This window comes from Sphaeramia orbicularis, chromosome 21, assembly GCF_902148855.1.
Source record: "Sphaeramia orbicularis chromosome 21, fSphaOr1.1, whole genome shotgun sequence".
In the NCBI taxonomy this organism is placed as follows: Eukaryota; Metazoa; Chordata; class Actinopteri; order Kurtiformes; family Apogonidae; genus Sphaeramia; species Sphaeramia orbicularis.
The window spans coordinates 7,300,611-7,314,695 of NC_043977.1; the positions used below are offsets into that span (position 1 = coordinate 7,300,611).

The following is a 14,085-nucleotide window of genomic DNA, read 5'->3' on the forward strand; positions in this document are numbered from 1 at the left end:
CTTCCAGTTTTGTTTGTTGTCATTCCTAAAACCCACAGCGGTTCATATCTCATGGAAGCCTCGGTTGGCGTGAACGGCCTGCAGCCTTCAGCAGATGCAGTTACCTCCGTTTAACCTCCCCGAGAAATGAGCGAAATTATCGAATGTCTCCCTGGTGGTGTTTCCCTGACCGTGCACAGATCGATGCCGTGCACTCTTTGCCCTGTAGTTTCCCTCTGCGGACGCATCAAAAACTGAAGAGAACATGAAAGTCTGACCTGGTGTTCAACTTCCATTTCACCAGGGAATCCCCACATCATACTCTTGTCCAGGCTGGAACTCTGCAATCGAAGGCACTGTCTGGGAAAAAAAAACAAACAAAAAACTGACTGACAAAGCACAAAAGTGGCTCATATTTAACCCATAAAGACCCAAACATCCACTACTGACCAAAACCATCTACTGATGTAAACAAGGTTATTATCGTTAATAGAGCTGCAACCGATTAATCGACTCAAAGTGATCCAAAAAAATCATTCCACCACAATTCTCCTGAATCAAAGCTTTGTTTCCTTAATTTCTCTGCTGTTAAACATTGGTTCCACTGTTGTGTTTCACATGGACACTTATTGTGGCACACAAAGAAGCTTCAATTCAGGAAAACTGCAGTAGAATATCTCCCTCCAATCAATTCAAGTCGATTAATCAAATGGGGACTTTTTGCATTGACTTCAAGCACCGTCGATTAATTGGTTGCAGCTCTAATCTTAAACGAAAACTAACGAAATGACGAAAACTAGAATTGAAAAAACATTTTCATTAACAGAAATAAATAAAAACTATAATTAAAAGAAAAAAAAAACATAACTAACTGAAACTGTATTTTGTGTTTATAAAACTAACTAAAACGGATAAAAATTATGGATAAAATTCCCTTCGTTTTCATTTTTATCAACGTCAGATTGATATGAAATCAATTTATTTCACTCGAGCAATTTTAGCTAGCGGCACCATACGGCACTTCACGGTCCGTCACTTGTGTTCACTTGTGGTTTCCAGTGGTCTTCTGGTTCCCACTCTACCTGGAAACATGGAGATTAAAGTTGGGAGAAAGCAGCAGAGTCTTTTCTGAGATTTATTTGAATACGACGGAGAAGAAGAGAAAAGATATATATAAAAAAAAAAAAAAAAACTAAACTAAAACTAAGCATTTAGAAAAAGAAAAAAAAAACTAATAAAAACTAGCAAACCTGCTCTAAAAACTAATTAAAACTAACTGAATTAGAGAAAAAAAAGTCAAAACTAAATAAAACTAAACTATAATGAAAAATCCACAACTATTATAACCTTGGATGTAAACTGTTTAATACCTGTTGATCCACTAATTCTATCAATCCATGTAAATAATTGATGTAAAATACAGTTCGTCATCTTTTCATGGTCATTAGATATGACCCATCTGGACGTTCAGAGGCTCTGTAGTTACCATGGAAACACCGTCATCTTCTACAACATTGATTCACCAGTAAAACCCATGGAGTTGGTGCTAGAAAACCACAGATGCACTCATTTTTAATTGACATCCATTTCATCACTCATACACTTTCTCTGTTTAGTTGTATGTAAGTACAGAGGTGAGTGTACAGGCTAATGCCCCTGTGATCATCCTATGTCCATTTGTTTTTTGTTTATTTGTTTTGATGATGCCTGTGTCATCATTATTTGTAATTTTTAATTTTTCAATTCATAGTGAACGAGTGTTGTATTAATGTTGGCTATTTTATGTTTTGTTTCTTTCACCTGCCTAAGGACTGCACATGAAAAGGAGTTATTTTTACTAATTCTGGCATATTTACATGGGTGTATTTTTTTATACATGAAAAAATTAAATAAGGTCAGCACAACCTGTGAGTTCCCAAAAATGTATTCACCAGTAATACATTTTTGGGTGCTCACAGGTTGTGCAGACGATATTTCATTTTTTCATCTACTTTGTCAGGGTCCTGCACACCTGTCATTTGCTGGATGTACATGTCGATCACCTCTCTTCATGTATTTTTTTATACAGCAATGTTCATAAATGTGCATGGTCCCTTTTAAATAAACCGATAAAAATAAAATAAAAATAAATGACAGTGGATGGACACATTGGGGTTATACTTGGCTAGTGAAATATAAAAAGTGACTTTTTCTTCCATTTTCACTGATATTATACAAACCAAATTTAATCTGAGCCACAGTACCAGGCAAAAGTTTGGACTCACCTGTTTTTTCTTTATTTTTATGACTATTTCCATTGTAGATTCTCAATGAAGGCATCAAAACTATGAATGAACACATATGGAATTATGTAGTTTAAAAAGGTGTGACAAAACTCAAAGCATGTTTTATATTTTAGATTCTTCAAAATGCTGCTTTGTGCATTCTTGGCATTCTCTTGATGAGCTTCATGAGGTAATCACCTGAAGTGTTTTCCAAAAGTCTGGAAGGAGTTCCAAATGATGCTGAGCACTTGTTGGCCATCTGTGGTCCATCTCATGTCATTTAAATAAGAAGGTGAATCCAAACTTTTGCCTGGTAGTGTATAATGAACATCTACACAATCAGTTAATTAAATACAGGAAAATACCTGCAACGCAAAATATAGAGGATAATATTATAATAAATGGGTGGTATGATTCTCGCTTGGGGTGCGAGAGGTCCCAGGTTCAAATCCCGGACGAGCCCCCAGTTCATGTTACGCCTCGGCTAAGGGACCCTCGGGCATAACAGGAATAAACGGACACCTTCCCTCAGTCCCAAGCCACAGAGAAACCCCCAGGACTTAAACAGACAAATGATTTATTTACAAAATTATATAAAGACATGTAATACAAACTTCAAACGTAACAGCAGCTTGGTCTTCGGAGTGGGCCAAGGCTGAAATAACACACATAACTTCACTAACTAAAGAGGCGAGGCTGACCTGCAAAAGAAAAGAAACCAAAATACAGAGTCTGACCTCCGTACTTATAGAAAACAGCAGAAAACAAGGCAAAGACACCGGCAGCCCACCCCGACTGCTGCATTCACAAACAAAATGAAGGCGAAGACACACGGGTGAAAGCCAATGATGGACCGGCCCAGTTCCGTCATTTTTATGGTCCGCCTCCAACTGGCTGGTCCAATCTATGGACAACTCGAGGCTGCACACCTGCAGAACATATTCCACTCACACACAGGCATATACACGGAAACACAGACACATAGACCTGCCTCTGGGTCAGAAGGGTCATACATCAAAGAAGAAAGGTTAAATATAGAGAAAAAACTATTTGTGAACTGACACAAAAGCAGAACTGGGTCTTTGTGGGTTAAACTTTACTAGAGTTTGATCATAGAAACTCTGCTGTTCAAAGTTTTAATCTTCTGCCTGATTTATCCTCGACTTGTGCGTTTTCCACCAAACCTTCAGGATATCGCTGGAACTCAACGACTGCTTTGAATGATGCTCTGACTCATGAACAAAGGAAGAAAAAGCCCTGCTTTTCCACTGAATCATCCCAGAGCCTGAACTGACGGCGAGCTGACAGAGCTGACAGCCAGCCCGCTCTAATTGGTGTCATGTACTGTACTGAGGGCTAATGTCACGGTGGCAGCCTCTCCTGCCAGGTCAGTCTTCCCAAGACGTCCAGGTTCTACAAGTCCAGCAATCAGCTCAAGGAACGAGGCAGAGGTGACAGCGCCACGTCACCAAAGGCTAAAAGTACCAGAGCGGCAGGGGAAGGAGGAAAAAGTCACATCTCAGCAGGACCCGTGGGAGTTTTAGGTGGTTTTCGCTCTTTTTTTGTATGAGCAGGAAGGATTTCTGTGTGAGGGATAATTCATTTTGGTTCCAGGTCATCGCCATCAAAGGCTGCAGAGCCAGTAATAATGTGATATCAGTCCCTGAGGGGAAATCTCTTTTCTCTGTGGTTCTCCACAGGGACGACAAAATAGATGATCAGCCACAGACAAACATCCCGCTTGGCTGAGTTTTTTCCTTGGGTAGACCAACATGAAGATGCATTTGAACCCGTTTAAAGGAGCAGACCTGTGTTTTAGGAGGTTTAGGAGGAGACCTTTACTGACCTTGAAGGCTCCAACTCAAGTTCACCAGTGTCTACATTTCAACAGTCTTCTTCACTGGAACTACTGGTTGGATTCATTTGAAATTTTATATGTAGTTTCCTTGAAACATTGTCTATAAAGATTGTTCACACTTTTCAGAAATGTATATTTTACATTTTTTTGAAATGTTACAAATGTGCCTTTACTTATGATTAGGGATGGAAATTGAGAACCAGTTCTTTTTGAGAACCGACTCACAGTAGCTTGATTCCTTGGAATCGTTTGCCTGCTTAATGATTCTGCTTATCGATTCTGCCTTTGTTGCGCATGCATGATGACGTCACACGTACGCTGCATTGTTTTGGTCAGAACGTAGCCAACATGGTGTTGAAGCAGAAGTGGTCCAAACAGACGACACCAGGTCCAAACAGACGACACCAGGTCCAAACAGACGACACCAGGTCCAAACAGACGACACCAGGTCCACTGGAACACTGTCAAAGCTTCCATTTCTTCTAAAGGGTGGGATCCCTCCAATCTGCTCAAACATTTGTCCACAGCATGTGATTCATTTGATTCGCTACTTAGCAGCACTTGTGAATCTAGCGGCAGAGTGAACACCAGGCCATCATCTGGGCCCAGTTCCGGCTCTGGTGAAGGCAACAAACGTCGTACGCCCTCAGATACAAGTTTCCGAAGGTCGGGGAAATAAAATGAGGTGCACAATAACGGGAGACGAGCAGAGTCGAACCGGTTCCACGTAAATGTGGCAATAGAGGAATTAGTAAAGCGTCTTTAGTTTCACTTTCACTGTACGCGCCCCACCAGGCATGGCATCATCTGTTATTATTATTTGTACATACTGAATATGTTATATGTTATATTTTCTGTGCAGAGATGGAAATATAAAAGACAGTTAATGCAAACACACCCATTTGTACTGTTGCACCCAATGAGAATCAATAGGAGAATCAATAAGGAATCGGATTGATTAGCAAAATCAATAATGGAATCGGAATCGTTAAATTCTTATCGATTCCCATCCCTACTTGTAATGGTCTATATTTTGATGGTTTATAAGATAGTTACAGATATTAATATAGTTACAAATGAGCACTGATAGGAAGTCATATATGTAGAGAATAATGTAGAGAAAAAAAAAGAATTTGGAGTCTTATCTCATCTTATCTTATGTTGCTGCAAAAATAAAATAAACTTTATACTCAAAGCATTTGCATCATTTGTCTATTTGTGATATTTTTATCAGTTTTAAATGATTTTATAAAACCAAAAAAATCAATTGTGAAATAAGTATCAATAAGTTTCACTGTTTCTCTGACAGTTTTTTTTTTTCTCATGTAAATTCTTCAACACCATTGATTCACCTGTAAAACTCACCACGTTTGATCAATGACAGTGGATGGACACTTGATTTATGTTCAGTTAATTATATATTTTACTGAAAAAGAAGATATTTTTTCTGTAGCTGAGTTTGAAGTGAAGTCATATTCTGATGTAGGAAAGTGGTTTAGTGGCTTTAACAGATTCTATCATCGTAAAATCACATCCTCCTTCTATATAAACAGATTTATTTTGGTGCATTTTGTGCTTGTTTTAGGGGGAAAAGAACATTATTGCTTTGATATTTGTACAAAAGCAACTATGTTTTGATTTAATAACCTTTAATTTACACTGAGTTTTAATGAACATCGACATGACCAGTGAATTACATATTGGAAAGTACCTGATATTCAATGAAAAAATGCAAAACACAGAGGATAATATTATAATAAATGGTGATAAATCACTTAGAAAAGGCTCCAAGTAGAGGTAAATTATTTTTGAAGTCACCACAAAAAATAGTTCTAGGTCTTCAAGGGTTAAGTTGAGTAACGCATTCCAAATATTTGGCATTGTCTGGATGTAAGAACAGAATAACAGAAGGAGTGGGTTTGTGTCAGGTGTGGTCGGATAATGAACAAGGTGAAGGAGATGGAGAAGAAAGATACGAAAGCACAAAGAGGATGATGTGTTGAAAAGCCAAAGAGTCTGAGAGACAAGTGAGAGAAAGGAGAAAGAACGGTGATGATGATGAGGAGGAGGAGGAGGAGGAGGCCCAGTCTGGCGGTGACCATGGTGACATGGAGCCACATGGATGAGTCACATCCTCCCAAATAATGGAGGCTGGATCAGCTTGTCCGTCACCTGTGGCATGTGGAGGAGTGTGGAGACACTGATCCAGACCCTGAATGTGGTCTGAAAGTGGTCTGAATGTGGTCTGAAAGTGATCTGAATGTGGTCTGAATGAGGTCTGAATGTGGTCTGAATGAGGTCTGAACATGGTATGAATGTCATCTGAATGTGTTCTGAACGTGGTCTGAATGTGGTCTGAAAGTGATCTGAATGTGGTCTGTATGTGTTCTGAATGTGGTCTGGAAGTGGTCTGAATGAGGTCTGAATGTCGTCTGAATGTGTTCTGAATGTGGTCTGAAAGTGGCCTGAATGTGGTCTGAATGAGGTCTGAATGTCGTCTGAATGTGTTCTGAATGTGGTCTGAAAGTGGCCTGAATGTGGTCTGAATGAGGTCTGAATGTGTTCTGAAAGTGGTCTGAACATGGTCTGAATGTGGTCTGAACATGGTATGAATGTGGTCTGAACGTGGTCTGAATGAGGTCTGAATGTAGTCTGAACATGGTCTAAATGTGATCTGAATGAGGTCTGAATGTAGTCTGAATGTGGTCTGAATGTGTTCTGAATGTCGTCTGAAAGAGGTCTAAATGTGGTCTGAATGTGGTCTAAATGTGGTCTGAATGTGGTATGAAAGTGGTCTGAATGTGATCTGAATGTGGTCTGCCTCTGATCCCCATCGGCTCCAGGGTTATTTTAGTCCGCTCCCTCCGGGTCCATCCTGGGGAGGCATTAACTCACCTGGGAAAATTCTCATAACTCTTACTTTCATTTGTGTTTGCGAATCACAGCTGCTTCCACAGAAGGATCAGAGATAAAATATTTAACCCTTAAAGACCCAAACATCCACCAGAACCATCTACTGAGCTAAACTGTTTAATACCTGTGGAACCACTAATCCTATCAATACATGTGAATAACTGGTGTAAAATACAGCTCTTCATCTTTTCATGGTCATCAGATATGACCCATTTGGACGTTCAGAGGCTCCATAGTTACCGTGGAAACACCGTCCTCTTCTACAACATTGATTCACCTGGACAAAATAAGTCACAAAATAAACAAAAATGAAGAACAAGAACATGTAGAAAAATAAACATAATACGTAACAAAATGAACAAATGAAATAATAAATTGAACAAAATGAATAAAACGTTTACAAAATAGAGGCTCCGTAGTTACCATGGAAACACTGTCATCTTCTACAACATTGATTCACCAGTAAAACCCATGGAGTTGGATCAATGACAGTGGATGGACACACTGGGTTTATGCTCAATTAATGAGAGATTTACTGAAAAAGTCACTTTTTCTTCAGTTTTCTCTGTTTCTAATATAATAACCCTCAACTATAATGTATGTTTTTATGATCATCAACATGATCAGTGAACTAAATGTAGGAAAATACCTGATTTTCAATGAAAAATGCAAAATACAGAGGATAATATTACAATAAGTGGTGATAAAACACAGGAAAGGTTCAAAGTAGAGACAAAAATTAATTTGGGAGTCACCACAAAAAAGTAGATTTAGGTTTTTAAGGGTTATTCCAAATTTTCAAATATTAGAATAATATTTTTAATATTAAAATAAATGGTGCTGAATCATCCTTATTCATCCCTGTCTTAACCATAAAAATAGTTGTAGGTCTTTAAGGGTTAAAACTTTCTGAAAACTGTCATCAGTTTTATCCAAATATATTTTTACTGTGAAGTACATTCGATCTTTAACACGTTAATGTTTTATTCATGTTGAAGTTGTACTGCCTTTAATTCCTGAGGTATTTTTCTAAAAAAAAAGAAGAAGAAAAAAAAAAAAAAAAAGGGATTACATAAGATTAGAGTAGATAAAACTTTATTGATCCCTCAGGAAATTAAGATTCCAGTAGCAGCACAACTGTGTACACATAAAAGAAATAGTACAAGAAAATAGTTATAGCAGTAACTATAAAAATAGTACTGAAAAAACAGGCAATTAAACATGAGAAATAATAAACAATAAAGTAATAATAAATAATACATAATGATATGTATATATACAGGGTGGGGAAGCAAAATTTACAATATTTTGAGGCAGGGATTGAAAGACAGTGGATGATCAATTAGTTTATTGAAAGTCATGAGAATTTATTTGCCACAAGAAAATTGACATAATAGAAAATGTTTTTATTCTATGTGTCCTCCTTCTTTCTCAATAACTGCCTTCACACGCTTCCTGAAACTTGCGCAAGTGTTCCTCAAATATTCGGGTGACAACTTCTCCCATTCTTCTTTAATAGTATCGTCCAGACTTTCTGGTAATAGTTTTGCTCATAGTCATTCTCTTCTTTCCATTCTAAACAGTCTTTATGGACACTCCAACTATTTTTGAAATCTCCTTTGGTGTGACGAGTGCATTCAGCAAATCACACACTCTTTGACGTTTGCTTTCCTGATTACTCATATGGGCAAAAGTTTCTGAAAAGGTATGGATAATAGTGTTAGGTATGATTATGACATCAATATATGTTTGGTTTCAAAACAATTGACGTAGTGCCTGCTGAGAAAAAACAACTAAATTTTCATTGTAAATTTTGCTTCCCCACCCTGTATATATTTTTTAAAATATTTTAAATTATAGTGATAATAGTAATAATAGTTGTAACAAAGATATATTAGTAAAAAGTAAGTAAATAATTGAATAATGATAATTTTCTCATTTATGTGGCATAAAAATGGGAAGAATTCCTTTCACAGCTGTATATCTGGAGCATATTTCTCATGTATGTCCAGGTCTGCCTTAAAAACTGTTCATTTATATTGAACTATATGAGAAAACATGCAGCTCCGTTAAAGGCACATATGAGGATGTTAGTGTTTGGTGAATTGTGTGTCCTAAGTGTTTCTGTTCTTCTATAAATACCTCCCTGTTTGATATATAAAACATACCGTAGCCTTGGTTTTGTATAATGTCATCCCCTTTGGGAGCTTTTTAATTAGGGCTAATTAGAGATGGCTGCTGTAGGAGCAGCTCGTCAGCCATGGATGTGGACGAGTGTGTGTGTGTGTGTCATATATGTTTCATGTATGTGTTGTATGTGCATGCAGTGGTCTGCGTGCGCCTGCTGCAGCCGTGGTGTGTTCACTTGATGCGTTTGTTTCTGTGTGACTCACTGCATTTATCGGCCTGTGTTCGCTGTCTAATTAGCTTTGTCAAGGATACAAACAGGGAGCGCGTCCGTTTGATTTCAGACTGACGCTGCACTAAAACAAATACAGTCACAGAAATGTTCAAATGTTCGTCGGTATCGGTTCGTATAAAACAGCTGTGAATCAAATTATAGAAAATAATGAAGTGCTAGGGTTTGTTTTCAGAACCAGTGAGTTTCAGAAAAAGAAACGCAACACACGAATGAGGTTTTTATCGTCACACTGAGAAACAATGTTTTTTTTTATCACATTCACAAAAATTATTTATTTTTCCTGTAGCGACTAAAGCAGCGATGAAAATTCTGACTGTAGTTTATTTACTTTATTAGCGTTACTTCTACAATGTTAAGTGCTAAGATAAGACGAGATAAGAAAAGGTAAGATAAGATAAGACAAAATAAGATGAGATAAGACAAGATGAGATAAGATAAGACAAAATAAGATGAGATAAAATAAGTTGAGATAAGATAAGATTAGATAAGACAAGATATACTTAAGTGATTCCCCCAATGGGGAAATGCAAAGACAATACACATCAAATGCAAAGAGAAGATAAAAAAATATATATTAAAAATGTGTTAAAGTGACTGAATGACATAAATAGTGATAACTGTAGATAAAGTAATGAGTGTGCAGAAGGTAAGAAAGATAAGATAAGACTTTATTGATCCCACTGTGGGGAAATTTCACAGTTGCACCATCCAACACACCAGTGTAAGAGAAAGACAGGTAGAAAAAAAAACACAACTGAGAGTGAAAAATAAAGGAAAATAAGACATTTGGTATTTATATAAATATTTACATAAACAGAGAATTAGAATGAAACATTCTTCAAATTTAAATGGTATTTTCATATTTACATTATTTATATTGTGGTTGCACATGTACATGGTGTGATATGGGGGGTGGGGGTGGGGGGGTGGGGGGGTGTAACTGTGAACTGGTTCTGGTGTTACCCCAGTGGTACCATCATCCATCTGACCAGCACCAGTGGACCTGAGCTGAGTATGACAGCCACAGAATCTCACCTTCTCTTCCTCCTCCTCCTCCTCCTCCTCTTCTTCCTCCTCTTCCTCCTCCTCCTCCTCCTCTTCTTCCTCCTCTTCCTCCTCCTCTTCTTCCTCCTCTTCCTCCTCCTCTTCTTCCTCCTCCTCCTCCTCCTCTTCTTCCTCCTCTTCCTCCTCCTCTTCCTCCTCCTCTTCTTCCTCCTCTTCCTCCTCCTCTTCTTCCTCCTCCTCCTCCTCCTCTTCTTCCTCCTCTTCCTCCTCCTCTTCCTCCTCCTCCTCTTCTTCCTCCTCTTCCTCCTCCTCCTCCTCTTCCTCCTCCTCTTCTTCCTCCTCTTCCTCCTCCTCCTCCTCCTCCTCTTCTTCCTCCTCTTCCTCCTCCTCTTCCTCTCTGTGCAGATTACTGGTGGCCTCTGCCCTCTGACCTTTGCCCCATCTGGATCTACCTGGACGTCCTGTTCTCCACGGCGTCCATCATGCACCTGTGCGCTATCTCCCTGGATCGATACATCGCCATCCGGAACCCGATCCACCACAGCCGCTTCAACTCCCACACCAAGGCCCGCATCAAGATCATGGCGGTCTGGACCATTTCAGTAGGTGAGGACTGGCAAACACACACAAACAGGAAACACTACACAACATGAGACATTATCCATGTTTAATGGAAGATTTATCAGCTGATTTCAGGCCGAAGCTCTTTTAACCATAAAGACCTAAACATTCACTACTGACCAAAACCATCGACTGATCTAAACTATTTAAAATACATGTAGATCCACTAATCCTATCAATACATGTAAATAATTCGTGTAAAATACAGTTCTTCATCTTTTCATGGTCATCACATGTGACCCATTTGGACGTTCAGAGGCTCCGTAGTTACCATGGAAACACCTTCATCTTCTACAACATTGATTCACCAGTAAAACCCGTGGAGTTGGATCAATGACAGTGGATGGACACACTGGGTTTGTATACAATGAATAAAATGAACAAAAATGAATAAAAAATTAACAAAATAATCAATAACGTGAAAAAAATAAACAAAAAAATATTATAGGAGGCAAGAACACGTACAAAAATAAACACAATATGTAACAAAATAAAAAATAAATAAATAAATAAAATTAATAAAAATGAACAAAATGAATGAAAAATTCACAAAATAGAGGCTTCACAGTGAACATGGAAACACCGTCATCTTCTACAACATTGATTCACCAGTAAAACCCATGGAGTTGGATCAGTGACAGTGGATGAACACAATGGGTTTATATACAATGAATAAAATGAACAAAAATGAAAAAAAAGATTAACAACATAATCAGTGATGTGAAAAAATGAGCAAAATTTGTACAAAAATGAAGCCAAAAAGAATAAAATAAACAACAAAATGAGCCAAAACAGCCCACGTAATTGACAAAATAAATAAAAAATAATAATAAATCAACAAAATAACAAGTAACATGGATGAAATAAGCCACAAAATTGACAAAAATTAAGAAAACATATTAAAAGAGGCAAGAACACATAGAAAAATAAACACAATATGTAACAAATTGAACAAAAACAAATAAAATAATGAATAAATATAACAAAATGAATAAAAATTAATTTAATCAAAAACATGAAAAAATAAGCAAAATTTGTACAAAAATGGAAAAAAAAAAATTAGCAACAAAATGAACAAAAACAAGCCAACATAATCTATAAAATGAACAAAAATTTATAATAAATCAACAAAATAACAAGTAACATGGACAAAATAAGCCACAACATAGACAAAAATGAAGAAAACAAAAGAAAAGAGGCAAGAACATGTAGAAAAATAAACACAATATGTAACACAATCAAAAAATAAAGAAATAAAATGAACAAAATGAATTTAACCAATTACAAAATGGAGGCTCTGTAGTTACCGTGGAAACACTGTCATCTTCTACAACATTGATTCACCAGTAAAACCCATGGAGTTGGATCAATGACAGTGGATGGACACACTGTTTTTACTGATATCTTCGCTGATAAAGTCACATATTCTTCAGTTTTCTCTGTTTTTGATTTAATAACCCTCAACTTTAATCTGAGCTTTTATGATCATCTACATGATCAATGAATTAAACATAAGAAAATACATGATTTACAGTGAAAAACGCAAAATGAAGACGATAATCTTACAATAAATGGTGATAAAATATAGAGAAACATTCATGTGTGAGCTGCCACAGAAGTAGAACTGGGTCATTATGGGTCAAACACACACAGAAACACAGAAGACATAATAACCCATTAACCTACTCCTCATAAAAGCAAGTGTTAGCAAGTGAATGAATGAATGATTCTTCTGGAGGTGGAAGATTAATCAGGTCCTGATAATTGACTTGTGTTCACCTGCTGGAATCCAACCGATGGACTTAATGAACAGGAAATGTGATGATGAGGCTGCAAACGACAACGAGGGGACGGTGAACGGAGCAGAGAGGAAAGAAAAGCTTTAACAGTAGTCGCTTTTCCATTCACCCTCAAACTGCACAAATATAACTTGTGCATAAAAATTTGCCTAATGAAAAAACGACAATATCACAAAAAGTCTCATTTTTGGACTAAAAGTTTTTGCGCTGGCAAGAGGTGGTTTTTCAGGCGTAGCACAAATGGTATATCACGCAAAACTGCAATGGAAAGACCTTTTTTTTCAACTAGAGTCAGGTGAATTAAAAAAACAGATGTTGACGTACATTACAACAAGAGAAGAAGAAGAAGAAACGTGTCGGTATGTGTGGGCACACCAGGAAACCCAATCATTTTTTAATGTAGTACGAGGTAGAGGGGTAACATATAATAATAATGAATATATCTGTAAATCAACACCATATTTACGTTCGTCATGTTTATGGAATGACTTCTCGTGTCATCTCTCGAAAATAAATAAACAAATCATCGCATTTGGGATTTAAAGGAAAAACCGACGTTACGCACTTCTGTTTTTTTTAAATTTCGTAAATATCGGTAAAGTTTTGCACAGATGTCCAATGGAAAAGTGACTAGTTTCAGTATTTTTTCACCTCAGACTAATGTTTGGACAGTAACAATTTAAGATAACAATTTAAACCAAACTAACCAATGCAATGATATTTATCCCAATATGAAACTAGATTCTGACATTAGTCATTATTGTTTTGTATCCCAGAAACACCTGAATTAAACGTGTCCACATACTTTTGTCCACATAGTTTACTTGGTGCCTCATTATTCATGCGTCTTAATCTCATCTGATCCCAGTTTCAGTCAGAAATCTGCACAAAAAAGCCACATTCTTGATCGATTTTGGACTAAAACCCCAAAAAGTTCCCCACTTATCTTTCCTAATTGATTTGTTTTTCCTCATCATTAATCAAGATGGTTTTGCATTAAACTAATTTCGATGAAAAATGGCAGAAAAGTTGGGTTTTCTCCAGGAGGCACTTTGCCCAGCACTTTGATTTTATCAGGTTAATGGACTTGGAGGACATTGTGATGTCGGTGGTTTGGTTTCCTTAGTGATTCACAGCTAGTCCTCTGTAACCGAGTTATCCTGATATGAAAGAAAACAGCGGAGACGGAGGATGACGCAAATCTAAGACCAACAGGACGGAAAG

The 14,085-nt window shown here is 37.3% G+C and overlaps 1 pseudogene; it reads left to right on the plus strand.

The window, feature by feature from the left end:
* The window catches only part of LOC115412920 (5-hydroxytryptamine receptor 2A-like), a 115,821-nt pseudogene that overhangs the window by 69,596 nt on the left and 32,140 nt on the right, over positions 1–14,085 (plus strand).